General features: G+C 41.0%; 1 long non-coding RNA gene across 5 annotated transcripts in view; it reads left to right on the forward strand.

Annotated features, from left to right (window-relative positions):
• The window catches only part of LOC123800565 (uncharacterized), a 64,262-nt gene that overhangs the window by 21,345 nt on the left and 24,113 nt on the right, over positions 1–18,804 (forward strand). The window contains exon 1 of one of the 5 annotated variants that reach the window (XR_015721761.1): positions 7,208–13,222. The exons of the other annotated variants lie outside the window; for them this stretch is intronic. This is a non-coding gene — a long non-coding RNA (uncharacterized LOC123800565). Of the gene's footprint in view, positions 1–7,207; positions 13,223–18,804 lie in introns of those variants that run through there. 5 annotated transcript variants of the gene reach the window in all.

Genomic DNA, 18,804 nt, shown 5'->3' on the forward strand with positions numbered 1-18,804 from the left:
TCTTGGGATAGAAAGTCTTTCAGAAGCACAAAAACATGGATCCAAGAAGTAGGGAAGAGAGCTACTTTTCTTGCAGCTGCAAAAGACCGTTTACACGATACTATTTCAGCTTGGATATTAAGCTTTCAAATTTTCAGCATTAAAAACATTTCCATAAATTTCATCTTCTGGCTATGCAGGTGTTGGCTCAGAGAAATCCAGATTAGTAAGATTAACTGAAAGGAGAGAAATGGCAGGAGGAAGTCCCAGACAGAAGGGTTTCTGCGGGAGACACCTGCCCGGCTTGGCATAATGAGCTCAGCGGCCTGGCAGAATCTCCATTTGAATACTTTGGTTGGATTGATGACCTTTTGTGGCTTTTGTGGCATGGAAAAACATATATTTTTTTTCTGAATGGAACACTATATGTTCCTCTAAAGAGTCCTTGGCATTCTGTTGTCTCCCGGCCTTTCTTAGCGAACTTGGGGAGATTCTTGGACGTGCGTGATGTTAGAAACAAATTTAGAACTTCTAACTCTCATGTTCTGTGGGCCGTGTTACAAAATTTCCCTAGGAAATTGATGTATTATTTATCTAAATTTATACTTGAAATGCAAACCATTTCATGTCGTCACACGGATATTTACTTAGCAATAGTAGGATATTCCTTAGCATTAGTCTTTAAAAACATGTTTTTGTTTCATTTCCTAAATAACACCATTCCTGTGTGTGTGTGTGTGTGGTGTACGCACGCATGTGCTCTAACCTCTGAAATTTGTCTTATTTTGTTTGACTTTGGAAGACTTTTGAGGCCATTTGTCATGTCTAGTGATCAGTGGACAGAGACCGCGTGTCCCAGAGCACGCAAGTTTGGAACTGAGGTGGTCACCCCTGGTTTAATAGCAGCCTGAGCGCTCCCCGTGGCCATGTGTTTTAATACTTCCCTTGCTGAGTAGGACTAAAAAGCATTGTCCTTTCAACTGACAGATGACACTTTCTTGGAAGGAAAAACTAACAGTGTATGTCTGAGATCAGAATTAGACTTCAGAATAACTTTGATAGGACCGAGGAATGAGTAGAGCAAAGCCCTGTTCGGTGGCAAATACATTGCCTGGTCACAGAGCAGCCCCCCCCCCCCCCAACTCACCCCCAGTCGCCTGCTTCCACTCAAACCTGACTGCTTCCCAGGACAGCGTGCGCTGCTCGCCTGCGGCCCTGCTTACTGCCCACTTCTCTTACACGCTCACAGGGCAGGCTCCCCTGAGGTCATCCGGATCCGCAGTCTTCAGCTGACCTCCATCTTCTGACCACTTTTCTCGCACTTCCACTGACAGTCACTGAACACTGAAGGCGTGTGCCTTCTTTATTCTTTCAACACAGATTTGTTTTTCTCCCTCTCCCCTGTCATGATGGAAAAGATGTTCATCCTTCTACCTAAAGTCAATCCTAAGGGTGTTCTCTGAATCCCATCCTTTCTGGACTCCTTATGGCCCTCTGATTTTATCTACTTACCAGCTCTTGCCTTTTTCCCCTATCTTCAGCTTCCCTGCCTGTCTTAATTTATGCCACCACAATCTCCCCATCTCTCAGCACCCCTAATTTGTTTCTCTGCACATAACGTTGCCTTTTCCAGACCATCCTTCACGAAGCTGTGAGTTTTCCAAAACATAAACCCGACTGTTTCATGTACCCCCCTTCTTTCCCTTCCACACTGGGTTCCCCTTGGTTATTAGAATAAGACCAAACTCCCCTGCACACACGCACGACATTCAGGGCTTTGGCCTTTGCTGAGCTCTAGGAGGAGATAAGAAATCACCTCTCCACAAACTAAACAGCAGTTTGGAATCGTGAAGACTTTTATGTTAAACTACATTTATTTATTTATTTATTTATTTATTTATTTATTTATTTTTAAAGATTTTATTTATATATTGGACAGAGAGACAGCCAGTGAGAGAGGGAACACAAGCAGGGGGAGTGGGAGAGGAAGAAGCAGGCTCGTAGTGAAGGAGCCTGATGTGGGACTCGATCCCAGAACGCCGGGATCACGCCCTGAGCCGAAGGCTGACGCTTAACGGCTGTGCCACCCAGGCGCAAACTACATTTTTTAAAGAGACAATTTCTAGCATATATATACGTAGCCTAATGTTAAAGGGTCGAGAGAGAATTTCGGAGTTTAGAAAACTTAGGCTTTTCTTTGCAGGCATGCCAATAAAGAATATTGTTTCTGACATTTGCACAGTCTCTAAAAACCATATGCCTTTTTCTTTTAGATGTCTATGATCCACGCTGGGACAATTTCTTGTGTACAGAAGATACGATTCATAGGGGAGGTTGGTTGGTAATCTAGAAGCCATGAGTTCTAATGATAGGAAGTTGTCGGTGTGAGGTATGCGTGCGTGCGATCTCTACTGATTTCCGAAGCTGTAAGACGGCGACAAAACCATTATACCACCTCCACGAGTGTTTGTGAAGCAGAACTAATAAGAATAGCAGGTTGTGTTATAGGATATTAAGATGCCTTGCAAATAATCTTTTTCCTTAATAATGCGTGATGATTTACGAGTCCTTTGGAGTTGCTTTTGATCCCTGAGGTTAGCCCTTATGTAATTTAAGCAAGAATAATCAGATACAAGGTGGTGATATTTCCTGCTTCTCAGTGTATGTAATGTGATATACGATGCCAAGTAAAACCATGAAATTGGAAAGAAAATCGGCTGATATTTAGCATTTATGACTGTCATTTTGCTTTCACAACTCTTTCCAAACCTCAACTAATTAATTTATACACATCTCAAAGGGAGGTGATGATTATCTGTTTTACAGGTGGGAAGAAACTGAGTTACTTGTTAAAAGCCTTGCCCCAGGCCACAGAGGAGGGGGATGTTTTGGTCCTGGCCTAAAACCTGGGCACTCCTGATGTCCAACTCTGCGGCCTCACACGCTCTTTCAAGGGTGCCTCTGCTCCCCTCTGCAGCAGCCTCGATTGCTGATTAAATGAATCTTTGACATTGACCTTCAGTGGCTAGAAAGTTGAAGCTGATACGTTTTGTGATTCATGTAGACTTCATGGGTCCCCAGAAAAACCAAGTTCAGGGAACCTTGCTTTATGTGGGGGATCATTTTTAGAGAGAACATAAGGGGCCTGCCTGAGGGAGTAAGTAAAAACGTGATAGATATACCAGAAAATGCTTCTGCTCCAACATGTGAGTGAGCGGTAACTGATGGGCTGCGTAGCTCCCAGTAAGGACATTTAAGCATTTAGTGTGAAATGTGAATTTTGAGCGCACTCGCCCTACCTAGTCCAAGGTGATGAATTGTAAACTTCTAGAGGGCAGAGATGATGGTGTAATTCCTTTGTACCTGCAAACTGAGGATGACAGGTTAGACAGGTTGTTCCAAATGCTCTTTGAAAAGGGACTGTCGGAGGTCTTAGATTGCACGCATTCCTCAATTTACATAACACACATATCCCCTCAAGTTTCTCTACGTGGGTCATATTTTTAAAGCACCAGGAGATTTTTGCCTTTTAAAGGATCCTTGTTTTGAATCCATTTGCAAGTGAACTAAGCTATTGTGATAGAGACGATTGCTTCTGAATTAATCTCTTGTGCCGATTTGGCTCTTCAAGTAAGTGAATTTTTTAAAAGCAGAGCCTTTCTGTGACCTTGTCACAAAATGCAGCCTTGATATCGCTACCAAGTGGAAGGTAGCAGGGCCCCTGGAAGAACAGGACTTCTAGAGACATATGTCTCCAGGTTGCACTAGAAACTTTGTCAGTTAAGACTGAGTGACCATGGGCAATTTTTCTTTGGTAAGCTTTCCAAAGAATCGAACGGTTTTATACAGAGAATTTTACCTTAGTCAAGGAACACTGACAACTTCAAGGCAGTTCCAAGGCAGTTTACGCAGAGCTCTCTTATTTTCTTAATATTTGCATGGTGTTCCACAGCATAGACCGACCACAGCTTGCTAGCTCATTCATTCATTCATTCATTCACTCATCCATTCTTCTAGTAAGGGATGTATTACCCTTTCCCATTTTTTTTTTTAAACAAATGATCTTGCAAAGAACATCTTCATAGTAAGTGTTGATGTATTCCTATTATGTATGTAGGTCTAAAAGTGGGGTGACTAGGTATGTGTGTTTTTAATTCCAGGGACTCTGAAATTGTACTCTAAAAAGGCTGCAGCACTTTATAGGCCCATGATCACTTTATCAGAGTGTAGGTATCCTGACACCATCGCTCATACTGGGATTGCCGAATGTTCTCATTTACCTAATCTGCTGCATGAAAAAAAAGCCTCTCAGTGGTGTTTGTATTTGTCTTCATGTAATTGCGGGTGAGCGTAATAAGCAGACGTTGCATGTGTACGAGACCAACAATTTTGTTTCTGGCTGATTGGAAAGGAACAAAAATCAGGCATGCAATTTAATCCAACCCTGAGGCTGAGAACCTCCTTGATAGTCTCCTTTGTTACAGTAACTTGCAGGATGCTGACCCGACTTACTTGTTCACAGCACATTGGAAAAAAATGAAAAAGCAGGTGCAGGCAGTTCCTGTATGGCCTCTAACTTGATTGAGACTTCTGATGATCAGACGAGGATTATTGGTTCTAGGAACTGGAATTGGTGAAGTGCTTTTAAACAAAGCCTAAGAAAGAACTGAATTTGAAGGAACATGAGACTAAGATCTTAAGGGGAATAATTTTTTACCCCTGCGTTCTGACTTTCAGCTGGAGAATCATTCGTTGCCATGACATTTTGACTGTGAGAGTTGGTAGTAGTTATGGGCTTAATCACTTTAATTCATGGTTTGAACAGCCCACAAAAATTTGGCCTGTAGCCTTTGGAAGAAAATGACCCTTTAAATGTGTTGTTGTTGAAAAGAGAATCATCTCTGTACAAAAATATTAAATTTGATAACAAGCCTTTCCCTATAAGTCTATCTCTCTCTCTCTTTCCCTCTCCGTCCCTCCATCTCTTCTTCACTCTTCTTCTCTCCCTATCAGTCAATTCTACTTCTTCCTTCTTGTAAGAAGCATTTTTCAGGTCTAACCTTGCTTAATCAAGAGAGAGAAAGAGTAAAAAGACCAGAACATAAAAGCAACCTCTTTTTCGATTTTAAAGCAACCGTAATTTTATTTTATTTTTTAATTGTTTCAAAGTTTTTATTTATTTAAGTACTCTCTACACCCAACATGGGGCTCAAACTCACATCCCCAAGATCAAGAGTCACATGCTCCTCCAACAGCCAGCCAGGCACCCCAAAAAAGGAAACTCTTTTTACCCTACAAAGAAATGATTGTAATTAAAACAATTTTAAGGTGTTTTTTTGTTTTTGTTTTTTTCCTGTTAGCTTCTTATAAGTGTAGTGTAGTTTCTCAAACATGGACCACTATTTGGCAAACCCTGGGAAAGTGGGATTAAACCAAAGTACAGATAGGAGGAGAATTTGTGTCTCTTGGAAGAACAAAAACATTGTTGCCAAGGAATCACAGATCGTGTCTTTCTTTTAACTAAGGGTTTATAGTACTCCAATTAGTATTTCAAATCCTGTTTTGAAGAAGGGTCTAGTCAAACTCACCTCCATAATCAGAGCAAGAATATTTAGTACAAAAGGTAAAACAGTGAAGGTAGCCCGATCTTATCACTAAGCTCATTTTGGTTAGGGTGATTTGGTGGGGGAGACGATGGTGGAGGACAGACGTGGGACAATGGGAAAGGACAAAGGGCCAGCCAAGGTGGGGAAAACTTGATGTGCTGTGTAGGGGTGGTCTAGCCATGAAAAGTAGTGGTGGCCGAGAGGACTTTTAGGAGCAGAGGAGGCTTATTTTGAATTACATATTGTTTGCAAATTTGTGTCTTAAATCCCCTTCATTTCATTAAAATTTCAGTAAAACCTGCCTACACAAAAAGACTTTGTGTAAGTGTGCTTATTTTAAAAGTTACTATCCGGGGCGCCTGGGTGACTCAGTGGGTTAAGTGTCCAAGTGTCCAATTCTTGATTTTGGCTCAGGTCAGGATTTCAGGGTCCTGAGATCGAGCCCAGCAAGGAGCGCTCAGTGGGGAGTCTGCTTGGGATTCTCTGTCTCCCTCCCTCCTTCTGCCCCTCCCTGCTGCTTGTGCAATCCTGCAAGCTCTCCTGCACATTCTTGTGCGTGCTCTCTCTCTCAAACAAATAAATAAATATATTTTTTAAAGATTTTATTTATTCATTCAACAGAGAGAGGGACAGCCAGTGAGAGAGGGAACACAAGCAGGGGGAGTGGGAGAGGAAGAAGCAGGCTCCCAGCAGAGCAGGGAGCCCGATGCGGGGCTCGATCCCAGAACTCTGGGATCACGCCCTGAGCTGAAGGCAGACGCTTAATGACTGAGCCATCCAGGTGCCCCTAAATACATATTTTTTAAAAAGTTATTACTCTTCTATTGGAAATTCAGAAGAGTCTCAGTTGGCTGAGTCAATGTTTTGTAGAGGAGAGACAACGTGCATGTGCTATCTAAATGATTCATAGATTGAATTAATTATTGGAAGCGGGACCTAGAAGTCAGAGATTGTAGCTCTTGAATCTCTCTAACCATCCCCCTCCCTCATCACTCCACTTCCTGCAACACTCTGGGAGTTAGAAATCATTGGGTGAGGGAAGAAGAAAGAGCAAGGGATTTTCTACAAAATGAGAATGGTCTGTTCAAGCTGATCCTAACTGGACATTGAAAGTTGCATCTATAAGTAGGCAGATAGCCAAATTCCACAATTCCACTTTGCATTTGGGGAGAGGCACTCCTCATAGAGAAAAGAACTATCTTCCCAGGCTTGGCTCCAAGACCAGATATAACTATGGAAGATACAAAGCAGTGGAGATACTGTATCAGGAATTAAAATGTATATAATCTGTTAAGGATATAATCAGTTAAGTGAGCAAAAAAAGTATGTAAGATGATGTTCATTGAAGAGATTTTTATAATAGACAAAATTGTAAAGAACTCCCTATTTGGCAGATGACATGATTATCTGTGCAGATAATTCAAAGGAAACTACAAAACTGGATACTACTGCAATTCATGTGAGTTTAGCAAGGTTGACCAATATTGATCCACAAGAGTTAGCTGTATTTCTATACAGTAGCAATAAACAATTAGAAATCAGAATTTTAGGGGCACCTGGGTGGCTCAGTCGTTAAGCATCTGCCTTCGGCTCAGGGCATGATCCCAGAGTCATGGGATCGAGCCCCGCATTGGGCTCCTCTGCTGGGAGCCTGCTTCTTCCTCTCCCACTCCCCCTGTTTGTGTTCCCTCTCTCGCTGGCTGTCTCTCTCTCTCTGTCAAATAAACAAATATTTTTTTTTTAAATCTTAAAAAAAAAAAAGAAATCAGAATTTTAAAAAATGTCATTAAAAATAGCACTAGAAACATGAAATATCATACTTAGGTACAAATCTAACAAAATAGTGCCAGGATCTGCACGTTAAATGCTACAAAACATGCTGAAAGAAAGACGACCTAAATAAATGGAAAGATATCATATTCATGAACTGAAAACTTCATACTGTGAAAATGTCAGTTGTCTTCCGAGCTGACCTATAGATTTAAAACAGTATCACTCAAAATCCCAGTGGGATTTTTTTTGAGAAATGTACATGCTGAATTAGACTTTGTATAAAAAGTCAAAAGAGCTAGAATTTTGAGAAAAAAACCCTGCAATTTGAAAAAAGAATAAAGCTAGAGGACTCCTACTACCCGAATTCAAGCTTTATTACAAAGCTGCGGTAATCATACAGTGTGGTATTGGTGAAAGGACAGACATAGAAATAGAGGGAGCAAAACAGGGATTTCAGAAATAGGTACCCCAGAATACATTTATATATGGCCAATTGATTTTTCAAAAAAAAAAATTGAGATAATTAAAGATTCACGTGCAGTTTTGAGAAATTACATAGAGAAATCCCACTTCCTCATTATTCAGTTTCCCTCCATAATAACATATTGCAAAACAATGGTGTAATGTCATTGATTCAATTACACCGAGTCAATCCATCCCTCTTGTTCAGATTTCCCTAGTTTTACTTACTTGTGTGCGTGCGTTTAGCTATGTGCAATTTTATCACATGTGTAGGTTCATGTATTTACCTCCACAGCCAAAGGACTTACAAAATACCGATCTATCACCACAAGGGGATCCCCTGTGTTTCCCTTTTGTAACCACACCAATTTCTTCCTCTCACTCTTATCCTTAACTTCTGGCAACCCCTATGTGTTCACCCTCTTTATAATTTTGTCATTAAAAAATGTCATATAAATGGAATCACATAATATTTAACCTTTTGGGATTGGCTTTTTTTTTTTTTTTTTTTAACTCAGCATAATTCTCTGGAGATTCACCCACGTTGCTTTGTGTATCAATACTTGGTTGCTCTTTGTTGCTGAGTACTATTCCTTGGTATGGATGAGCCTCAGTTTGTTTAACCTTTCACCCAGGAAGGACATCTGATGTGTTTCCAGTTTTGACTATTACAAATGAAGCTGAAATGAACATTCTAATATAGGTTTTTACATGAATACAAATTTCCATTTCTCTGGGGTAAATGCCAAGAGTGCAGTTACAGAGTCATATGATAATTGCATATTTAGTTTTTAAAAGAAGCTGTTAAACTGTTTTCTAGTCCTGCTTACATTCTCATCAGCAATGTTTGAGTAATTTGGTTCCTCTACATCCTCACCAGCTTTCGGTAGTGCCACTATTTTATTATTTTAGCCATTTTGATGAGTGTGTAGTGAAATCTCATTGTGGTTTTAATGTGCATTTCCTTGATGGATAATGATTTTGAACAGGTTTTCATGTGCTTATTTACCATCTATATATCCTCTTTTGTTAAATGTCTCTTCAAGTCTGTTGGCCATTTTCTAATGGTTTTTTTTCCCTTACCCTTGAGGTTAGAGGGTTCTTTGTGTATTCTAAATATTAGTCTTTTGTCAGATACATGATTTGCAAATATTACTCCCAATCTGTAGGATTGTCTTTCAACCTCTTAACAAAATCTTTTGCATAACAAAAGCATGTTTTCATGAAGTCCAATTTTTTCATTTTTAAAATTAAGCTTTGGCAGTCTAATCTAAGAACTCTCTGTCTACCCCTAAATCCCAAAGCTTTTCTCTTACATCTTTTTCACAAAATTTTATAGTTTTAAGTTCTATGTTTGAGTTCGTGATTCATTTTGAATTAATATTTTATAAGGTACGAGGTTAATGTTCCATTATTATAATTATTTTTTGCCTATGGGTGTTCAATTGCTCCAGCATCATTTGTTGAAAAGGTGACAAATGAATTTTGATAAAGGTGCAGAGTCCATTCAATGGAGAAAGGATTATATTTCCAATAAATGATGCTGAAACAATTAGACACCCATGGCAAAAATAGGAATCTCAACCCCTACGTCACAGAGTATATGAAAATTTAGCTCAAATTTTAGATTTAAATGTGAAATCTAAAGCTTCTGGAATAAAACAGAAGAAAATTTTTGTGACCTTGGGTTAGGCACAGATTTTTTAGATACAATAGGGAAAGCCCTCTCATAAAATAAAAATGTTGATGAAATAGAATTCATTTTAAACTTCTGATCTTTGAAACTGTTAATAAAGTAAAAAGACAAGCCACACACTGGGGAAGGTATTTATAAAACATATATGTGACAAAAAACTTGGGTCCAGCTTATGTAAATAACTTCCAAGACTCAGTTACAAGTATGCAAAAATCTAATAAGAAAATAGGCAAAGGATTTGAGCAGACACCCAAAGAAAGTCAGATGGCAAATTGGCACAGGAAAATGTAGTCGACATCTTTTGTTATTAGAGAAGTGCAAATTAAAACCACGAGATACCATTCACCTGTATTTGAACGACCAGAATAAAATAAAACAACAACCACCAGCAATAACGAATGCTCACAAGGACGCAGCTACTGAAACGCACACGTTGTTGGTAGAAATGCAAATTGGGACAGCCGCCAGGAAAATGTTTAGTAGTCTCCTACAAAGTTAAACATATATTTACCGTATAAGCCAACAATCCCTCTTGGGCATATTAACCCAAGAAAAGTGAAAACTGCATGCAAATGTTCACTGCTGCTTTATCCATACTCACCCAAACCTGAAAACAATCCAAACGTCCGTATGGACATTTTAACCTAAAGGTTAAAGCTGGTAGATAGATAAATGTGGTATATCCATACAACGGCTATTACTCAGCAATGAAAAGGAACAAATTAATGGTACAAGAGAAATATGAATAAATCGCAAATGCATTATGCTGAGTGAAAGATGGCTGGCTTAGAAGCCTACATACCATGTAATTCCATTTTTTTTTTAAGATTTTATTTATTTATGTGACAGACAGCCAGCGAGAGAGGGAACACAGCAGGGGAGAGGGAGAGGAAGAAGCAGGCTCCCAGTGGAGGAGCCCGATGTGGGACTCGATCCTGGAACACCGGGATCACGCCCTGAGCCGAAGGCAGACGCTTAACGACTGCGCCACCCAGGCGCCCCTCCATTTGTATGACATTCTGGAAAAGGATGTCATTATAGTAACAAAAGAGACCAGTGATGGACAGACGCTTGGGGTGGAGGGAAAGATTAAGCAAAGGAGCAGCAAGGGAGAATTTTGGGGGGTAATGAATCTTTTCTGTATCTTCACTGTGGTGATGGTGTTTATCAAAACTCATAGAACAGACATCGACACAGAGGGAACTTTTTCATGCATAAATAAAGAGTGTGGGGCACCTGGGTGGCTCAGTTGGTTGAGTGTTTGACTCTTGATTTTGGCCCAGGTCATGATCTCAGGGTGATAAGATCGAGCCCCTCATTAGGCTCCAGACTTTGGTCTCGTCTTGGGGACCAGAGCCAGCAAAGCAGTCTTCTCCCCTTTGAGAAGCATGTGAGCTGCCACTGGGTCGATGCCTTTAATGCTGAGCTGGCTACGCCCTGGGTAGGCACCTGCCAGGGCATTCGTGTGAACGGAGGCGTATAGGCAGATATCGTATCTCTGGGAGCTTCATTTCCAGCACAGGAAGATACCTCACTTAGCTAGCCCTCTAACAACCAGTGTGTTGATATTTGTCCTCAAATCCAGCTTCCTTCCTGGCTCCCTCTCGTATTTAGAGTTCCTTCGCGGTTCCCCCTTTTACCTGGAGCCCAGCTAGCACATTCCTTTGGTTCTCCCTGCTTCACCGCACTTGCGTGTATGCTGGACTTTCCCCCAAGTTTATCAAGTTTCCTTCTGGGCATCTCCTTGATTGTTCTGGCTGCTGTTCGCTCGGGCTGCTGGCCGATTCCTGTCTCACGAGCCTCTCTGTTTCTGGGTCATTACTCTCCACCCCGGTCTCTCTTTCTCTGCATGCCTCTCCCTGTCTCTCCTTCTCTTGTCTCCTGCTTCCTCTCTTGCATTTGGGCTCTCAGCATTCTACAGAGAGGTCTGAGGGTCGGTTCTCACTCACACCCCGCATAGCCAAGATATTTGTAATGACTCCACAGCTGGTACCAGATGTCTGCGCCAATATCGCTCATGAATATAAATGGTCAAGTGTGAAGATTATAAAAGAATGTTATTTGGATTAGCTTTGTAGTGTCTTTTTTATACATAGGAAGAGACAGCATGCGTAGTGGTTAGGAGTGAACACTCTGGGCCAGATTACTTGGGTTTGAATCCCTGTGGTGCCACTTTCCAGCTGTGGGACCTCAGCTGAGTTACTTGACTTTGTTGTGCCTTGATTTTCATATCTGTCCAGTAGGGACTCAACTGGTATCTATCTCATGGTATTGCTCAGAGGCTTGAACTGGGTTTATTAAAACCATTTGAGGAGCGCCTGGCACATTTTAAGAGCCACATAAATGCAATCTCTTCTCATTGTGGGATAATTCCACTTCTGTAGGCCGTGAAGATGATGGCGGAAAGAAGCATTAACTACAGATGTCAAACATAAACTGGGGAACGAAACCGTTCGCAGACGAGGATTCTCTGTGACATGAGCGAGAACGAGCAGGAAAGGTGGAGGGCTGAGTACTGAGAAGGCAGTGGGGTACTCTCCAAGGATGAAAAAGTTCAAGCAACTGCCCCAGAGAGAGCACTTTCTCTGGCAGCTTTTACCTATGTGAGGCCTGGAAAGATCTGGAACCCAGAAAGCTGCTTGCCCTGTTCAGTGTCGTGTGTGTGTGTGTGTATCAGGTTGGGGAATGGGAAGGAGGGTCGTTTCTGCACCAATGCTCAGTGAGCTGGGCAAAGGTTATATTAATAAATGCCATTTAAAATGCACTACCCCTATTATCTAAGGGGCCCTGCCTTAGTTCTTGGTGGATCCGGACTCAGCCGCGGGAGAAACTTAGCTGCTAGGAAAAAGTTAACAAACCTTATTTTGGTTTTTGAAACGTAAACTCAAGACCCTGAGGAAATTATTTACCTTTCATGTTTGGCTCTGTTCTACCTGGCTAGTGATTCAGACACAAATGCACGATCACATCATCACATCGCCAGAAAACAGACAGAGGCGGCAGAGGGCTCATTAACGCTGGACATGGCACAGGGAACGGGCTCTTTCCGCGGCGCGCACACGGCGCAGGGAGGACATTCTCGAAGTTCATTATCCATTCCCAGCATGCATCCGTGGAAGGCAGTGGACTCTGTTTACACGAGCACTCGTCTGTTTTCCTACAGCAGTGCTTTCTGAATCCTTTCCCTCTGACCCGAGGATTCCTGTGTATGCCCTCCCACCAAACAAAAACAAAACAAAACAAAACAAAAACTCAAGCAGCTGGCAGCAAACTGGAGGAAGGAGATTGGATCAGCAAAATGTGCCCAGGAAAGATTTAGCTACAGATGAGATAGAGGAATAAGGTGTGAGGGTCTAGGCGGAGATGGTCCTGGAGCTACCTAGGAGGGCCAGAAGGTCATCGTGGAACACGTGCCTCGCTCCAGGATTGCAAGACGGTTCAGCGTATTGATTTATTTTTTTTCAGGCAAATAATTGAAAAATGAAATTAAAAAAAAAATTCCATTTACCCTAACTTTCAAGAGCATAAAATACTTGGGAATAAATTTCGCGAAAGGCACGAAGACCTCTACTCTGCAAAACTACAACCACTGCTGAACTAAAATTGACAAAGCGTCAGATACTGGAGACTTACAGCCACGCCCCGGGGTTGAAAGTCCAGTACCGTTTAGCTGCCAGCCCTCTGCAGATTGGTCTCTAGAGCCAGGGTAAGCCCCATCACGATTCTAATCGGATCTTGGGGGGTAAAAATTGACCTATATATTATAAAATTTAGGTGGAGAAACGAAGGTCTGAGAGTTGCCAAACAACCTTGAAGAGGTGGTGTTTCGTGTACCTTAAATATTGATGACTAAAGTGTGCTTATTTGGTTTAACGATTTAAGCTCATTTGGGGAAAAAGCTGAAATACTAACTGATATGCCCAGGGGTTTTATTTATTTTTTTTCCCCCTCTCTGTGAGTGTTTTCCTGGTGGTTAATACTGAAAAGTAATGCAGTTACAACTGCATTTGGCTCTTGGTTGGCCGCCTTCCTTTCTTAATTCAAAAGTTGGAAAGGGTGGGCGTGGAGGCGGAAGCCAACAAAACAGGTGATTTCCCCGAATGCTTCTGTTCATTTCTAAGCGTACAGAGCTCCAAAAATGGAGCTCCTGCGCACACAGCTCTCTAAATTTACTAACAAAAGCCCTGTGTAAATCTTCAAAGGTGGTTTATATTTATAACTGCTTCCTAACGTCTCCCGCTTTGGTCCTCTCTTTAGACATGCTAACCATAGGGTTTAGTAAACTGGGGCTGTTTAGAGAATGTTAGAGAATATTGGATTAAGGCCAAGATGTGTTAAACTTCTAAATGTAAATATCTACTAACATCCCATGGCGAGTGGGAATGCAGCTCGCATTTATATTTACCATTGGCTTCCATAAATGCACATTAGCTGGGCTGCAAAGTAGACTGGATATAAAACTTGAATGGAGCTCCTTTACTATGTACAGTCTGTGAGTGGATGTGAATGGTGATGACAGCTGCTAGAATAACAAAATTGAGGAGAGGAAAAAGGATAGCACAGCTCTCATCCTGAGCTCAATTGTTGCTAATTGGAGGACCAGTCTCAATATCCAGGCGGCTTGTTCTGGGCTCAAATGGCAGACAGATGCTCTAAAGCCCTTGGGCTCAGGTATCTTATAATTGTGGATCCAGCCAAGGACAAATTTGATTTGTAGCCCACATTCTGACCTCTCTATAGTGCAAAGTGCTGGGAGTTGTTCCCACTTTGCCCCTCTCTTTCAGATTGTTTCCATCAGAGTCCCACACTCCCAACTGCTTGTCGATTTCCAGAACTATGTCCATATTTTACTAACAGCCCTCAGGAGGTTGGATTCCAGAAAGAATGATGGGAGAGAAATGAGACCAGAGGAGAGGAGGACAGACTCTCTGTAAAAGCCACTATGAAGCTGACCCACAGGCTATTTGAGGGCAGAAAATGAAGAACATTAGCTTGGGAAGTCTATAGTTCTGGGAAGGCCCCATCTACCTCTCCACTGTAGATTTTTGGGTGGGTAAAGTCAAGTTGAAAAGAATGGTGAAGGCATGTTTGAAGGGAAAGAGGGTCATGAGAACCACACACAGTGTGCACTCTATGTATAAAGGGGGTCGTGTGTGGTGACAATGGAGAAGATTTAAAAACTGATTTTGGATTATGAGCCCCAAAACTTTTCAGTTACTGGATGTCACAAGTACCTCTCAGCAAAGCAGCCCGCCTCGATAAATGCCATCACCAATACCTTGGTCCTCGGGTATTTATCTTTAAAATAATAGCTCCTACTGATGGTTAGGCTTATGGGATGGAACCCTGAGAAGCTGCCTGTCCCAGTCAGGACACAGCCTTGGTACGACAGACACCACACACACACACAGACACACACGTGCACGTCGAACACAACCAGTATAGACAGCATCAGGACACTGGTTACAGCTTCTGCCGAGTTCTTTTTTTTTTTTTTTAATGATTTTTTATTATATTATGTTAGTCACCATACAGTACATCCCCGGTTTCCGATGTAAGGCTCGATGATTCATTAGTTGTGTATAACACCCAGTGCACCATGCAATACGTGCCCTCCTTACTACCCATCACCGGTCTATCCCATTCCCCCACCCCCTCCCCTCTGAGGCCCTCAGTTTGATTCTCATAGTCCATAGTCTCTCATGTTTCATTCCCCCTTCTGATTACCCCCCCTTTCTTTATCCCTTTCTTCCCCTACTGATCATCCTAGTTCTTATGTTCCATAGATGAGAGAAATCATATGATAGTTGTCTTTCTCTGCTTGACTTATTTCACTTAGCATTATCTCCTCCAGTGCTGTCCATGTTGTAGCAAATGTTGAGAACTCGTTCTTTCTGATAGCTGAGTATCTGCCGAGTTCTTTACAAGTTAGATCTCCACGGCCCCAGGCATCTCACCTTTCTCTTTAAGTGCATTTATTGAGAATAGTGCTATTATATAGAACAATAGAAATATAATGGGAGCCAAAAATATAGAAATATATATATATTTATTATATATATATATATATATATATAATAGCACTACTCTCGATTTTTAATGTAAGAGGCCTGTAAAAAGAAATCTGATCAACAGGCAAGATACTTCTCTCATCTAAACAATTAAATGTTTATTCGAAATCTGCTATGTGTCGGACACTTCCCTAAATGTAGAGGAGCTTACAATGTCAGTGGGGAGAGAGACATGCTAATGAGATGCATTGGCATCTAGCCATTTCTTAATCTGAGACTGAAAATAAGGGTCAGCATTACGCCTGCAATATTTTCATACGAACCATCACCCACGACGAACAGATGAGAAAGGGAAAATTACACAGAGACAAGACTATAGGGTCATAGAATTTGGGGCCAGAACGAATCTTGGTGATCACAGGCTCCAAACACTTCATTTTACAAAGGAGGTATGGTGGGGGGAAGGACGTGAAGTGGAGGTGGGGGTAGAGACAGAGGGTTTCGTGTCTCGGAAGAGTGAGCTACTTGTCCAAGGTTATATAGAATCATTGGTCTGTGCAGGTGGATCAGAAAGAGGCACGCCCTCTGGGCGGACCAATCAGGAAAAGGCCCCTCCTCTGCAGGGGAGAGTAAGTCTTGGCAAGAGCAGCAGGTCCCTCCCTCCCACCGTGGCTGGTGTACAATGAACCGTAGGCAGGGGCTGTGAGAAAGCTCACTTTTCTCTGATCCTGTCACCATAGTTGGGATAATTCTAACTTTTAAAAATTGTACTTTCCCCCCCTCTCTGAGGTTCCCTGCGTGAAAGCAATATGCCTATCACAATCTTTGCTGATTTCAGCATATAACAAAAACCTCTTTATTATTTTGTGTTGTTTCAAGAGTTTCAAAAGTATGCTTCACCCTAAGCGTGAATCCATGCTTCTTATTAAAAATATAAGATTAATGTTATTATATTTTTAAAAAGTTAAATGAAGAGAGAAACTTTAAAATCATATAAAACAATATTTTTGCTACTTTTGTGTTGTCAGGAGGGCCATCACATTTTATATTTAAAAATCAAATATTTGATTGTAGGCAGTGACATTAGGAAGTTGACCTAACTTACGCCAGTCAGTGTGTGTGTGTGTGTGTGTGTGTGTGTGTGTGTGTGTAATCAAAAAAATTGTAAGGTGAAAAACTCATTTATGAAAGAAATATAAAAAATACAGCCTTTTTGCGGGCAGACCTTTGGAGGACTGCCATGAGATTTATCTTTTTTTCCAACTTCCTTTTCTGAAAGATTTTATTTATTTATTTGACAGAGAGAGAACACAAGCAGGGGGAGCAACAGGGGGAGAGGGAGAAGGAGGTTCCCCACTGAGCAAGGAGCCCTACATGGGGCTTGATCCCAGGACCCTGGGATCATGACCTGAGCCAAAGGCAGACGCTTAACCCACTGAGTCACTCAGGTACCCCTTTCTCCCAACTTTTTTTTTTTTTTTTAAGATTTTATTTATTTATTTGACAGAGAGACAGCCAGTGAGAGAGGGAACACAAGCAGGGGAGTGGGAGAGGAAGAATCAGGCTCCCAGCAGAGGAGCCTGATGTGGGGCTCGATCCCAGATCGCCGGGATCACGCCCTGAGCTGAAGGCAGACGCTTAACGACTGCGCTACCCAGGTGCCCCCCAACTTTTTGAGATATAATTGTTACATAGCATTGTGCAAGTTTCAGGGGTACAACCTGATGATCTGATACATTTATAAATTGCACACTGATTACAAACATAAAATTAGCAACTGCTTCCTTTCAATCACATAGTTACCATGTCCTTTCTGTGGTGAGAGCATTTAAAATCTACTGTCTCCCCTCTTAGCAACATTCAAGTCCACAGTCTTTATATAACTTTAAATTTCCTCATTTTGATCATAAGGATTTTCTTCCCCCAACTTTAACGTTATTTTTTTCTAGCTTTAAGGAAATAGGAACTATATGGCATAGAAAATTTATCTTTATTTCTAAGGATTCTTCTTTGAGATCAGTCCCCCTTAATAATTAATAACAAATTCTCCTACCCTTCTCTTTGAAGATACATATTACTGTCACCGATGACTTGCAACCAGTAATCTCTAGATAATTAGTGTTGTTTCTTTGGAATTTTTGCTAATAATTTAGGATTGAAGATTTTTCTTGGCATATCTCTAATTCTGGATCTTCCTGTTTGTTTCTATAATTACAGTCTTGAAAATATTTCTCCCATTTTCTTGATGCAATTTAACTACAAAAGTTAGTCATTGATTTTGTTCCTGTTTGTTTCTGGAAAGCTTGTTTCTTTGTGAATTAAAGATGAGGAATACTTTTTCATTTGGAATATAGTTTGTTTCCTGACATTTGTATAGTTATTGGTCACCAAAATAGTAGTTCCTTATTGGTAAGTTGCAGTTTAATATAGTCTCAGTTTCTAGACACCAAATAATTGAAAGATAAATCATTTAAAAAATAAGATTATTTTAGTTATATTTAATATTTTTTAAAAAGACCCTGAAATATTATAATATTTCAAAATGCTTTAAGAAGTACATTAAAAGAGGATGGCAGTCAAGATAGGTTTAGGATTATGGATTTTTGCTCTTCAATATGATATATAAACTATAAATAAAATATTATGAACCTGGGGGCATGTGGGTGGCTCAGTCAGTTGACCCTCTGACTCTTGACCTCAGCTCAGGTCTTGATGTCAGGGTCATGGGTCCAAGCCCCACATTGGGCTCCATGCCGGGTGTGGAGCCTACATTAAAAAAAAGAGAAAAAAAGTCCTGAACCTGGATTTCATACATTTTTTGTGGACTCAATCTCATTGACTTCGTTTTCACATTTCCTATATAATAACCCTTGGTTTACCAGGATATTAGGTTAGCCAGAATATATCCCATTTCCAACCCCAAGAGCAACTAAAACAACAACAACAGAACCCACTAGATTTAGTAATAAATAGTCTTTCTTTCATTCAGAATGCATCACCTTACTGAAATATTCCTAACAAATATTTTGATCATGGTGAATAATTTTCTTTTCTGAAAGTTATACTCCAGCTTGGTTTAACCTCAAAACTGATTCTCCATATTTGTATTGACAGTCCAGTGTGACTGACTGATTGCCCTAATGGTACTTTTAGGGATAAACATTGTAAGTGTTTACTCTGTAGTAAAGTAAATAAAACTCAACGTAATCTCCATTAAAGCCACCCCAAATTATACATTAATAGTATCTGTTTCCCCAACCCAGATTGCAAGCTCAGG

Source organism: Ursus americanus, chromosome 26 (genome assembly GCF_024610735.1).
Source record: "Ursus americanus isolate L20-20 chromosome 26, mUrsAme1.1.p, whole genome shotgun sequence".
In the NCBI taxonomy this organism is placed as follows: Eukaryota; Metazoa; Chordata; class Mammalia; order Carnivora; family Ursidae; genus Ursus; species Ursus americanus.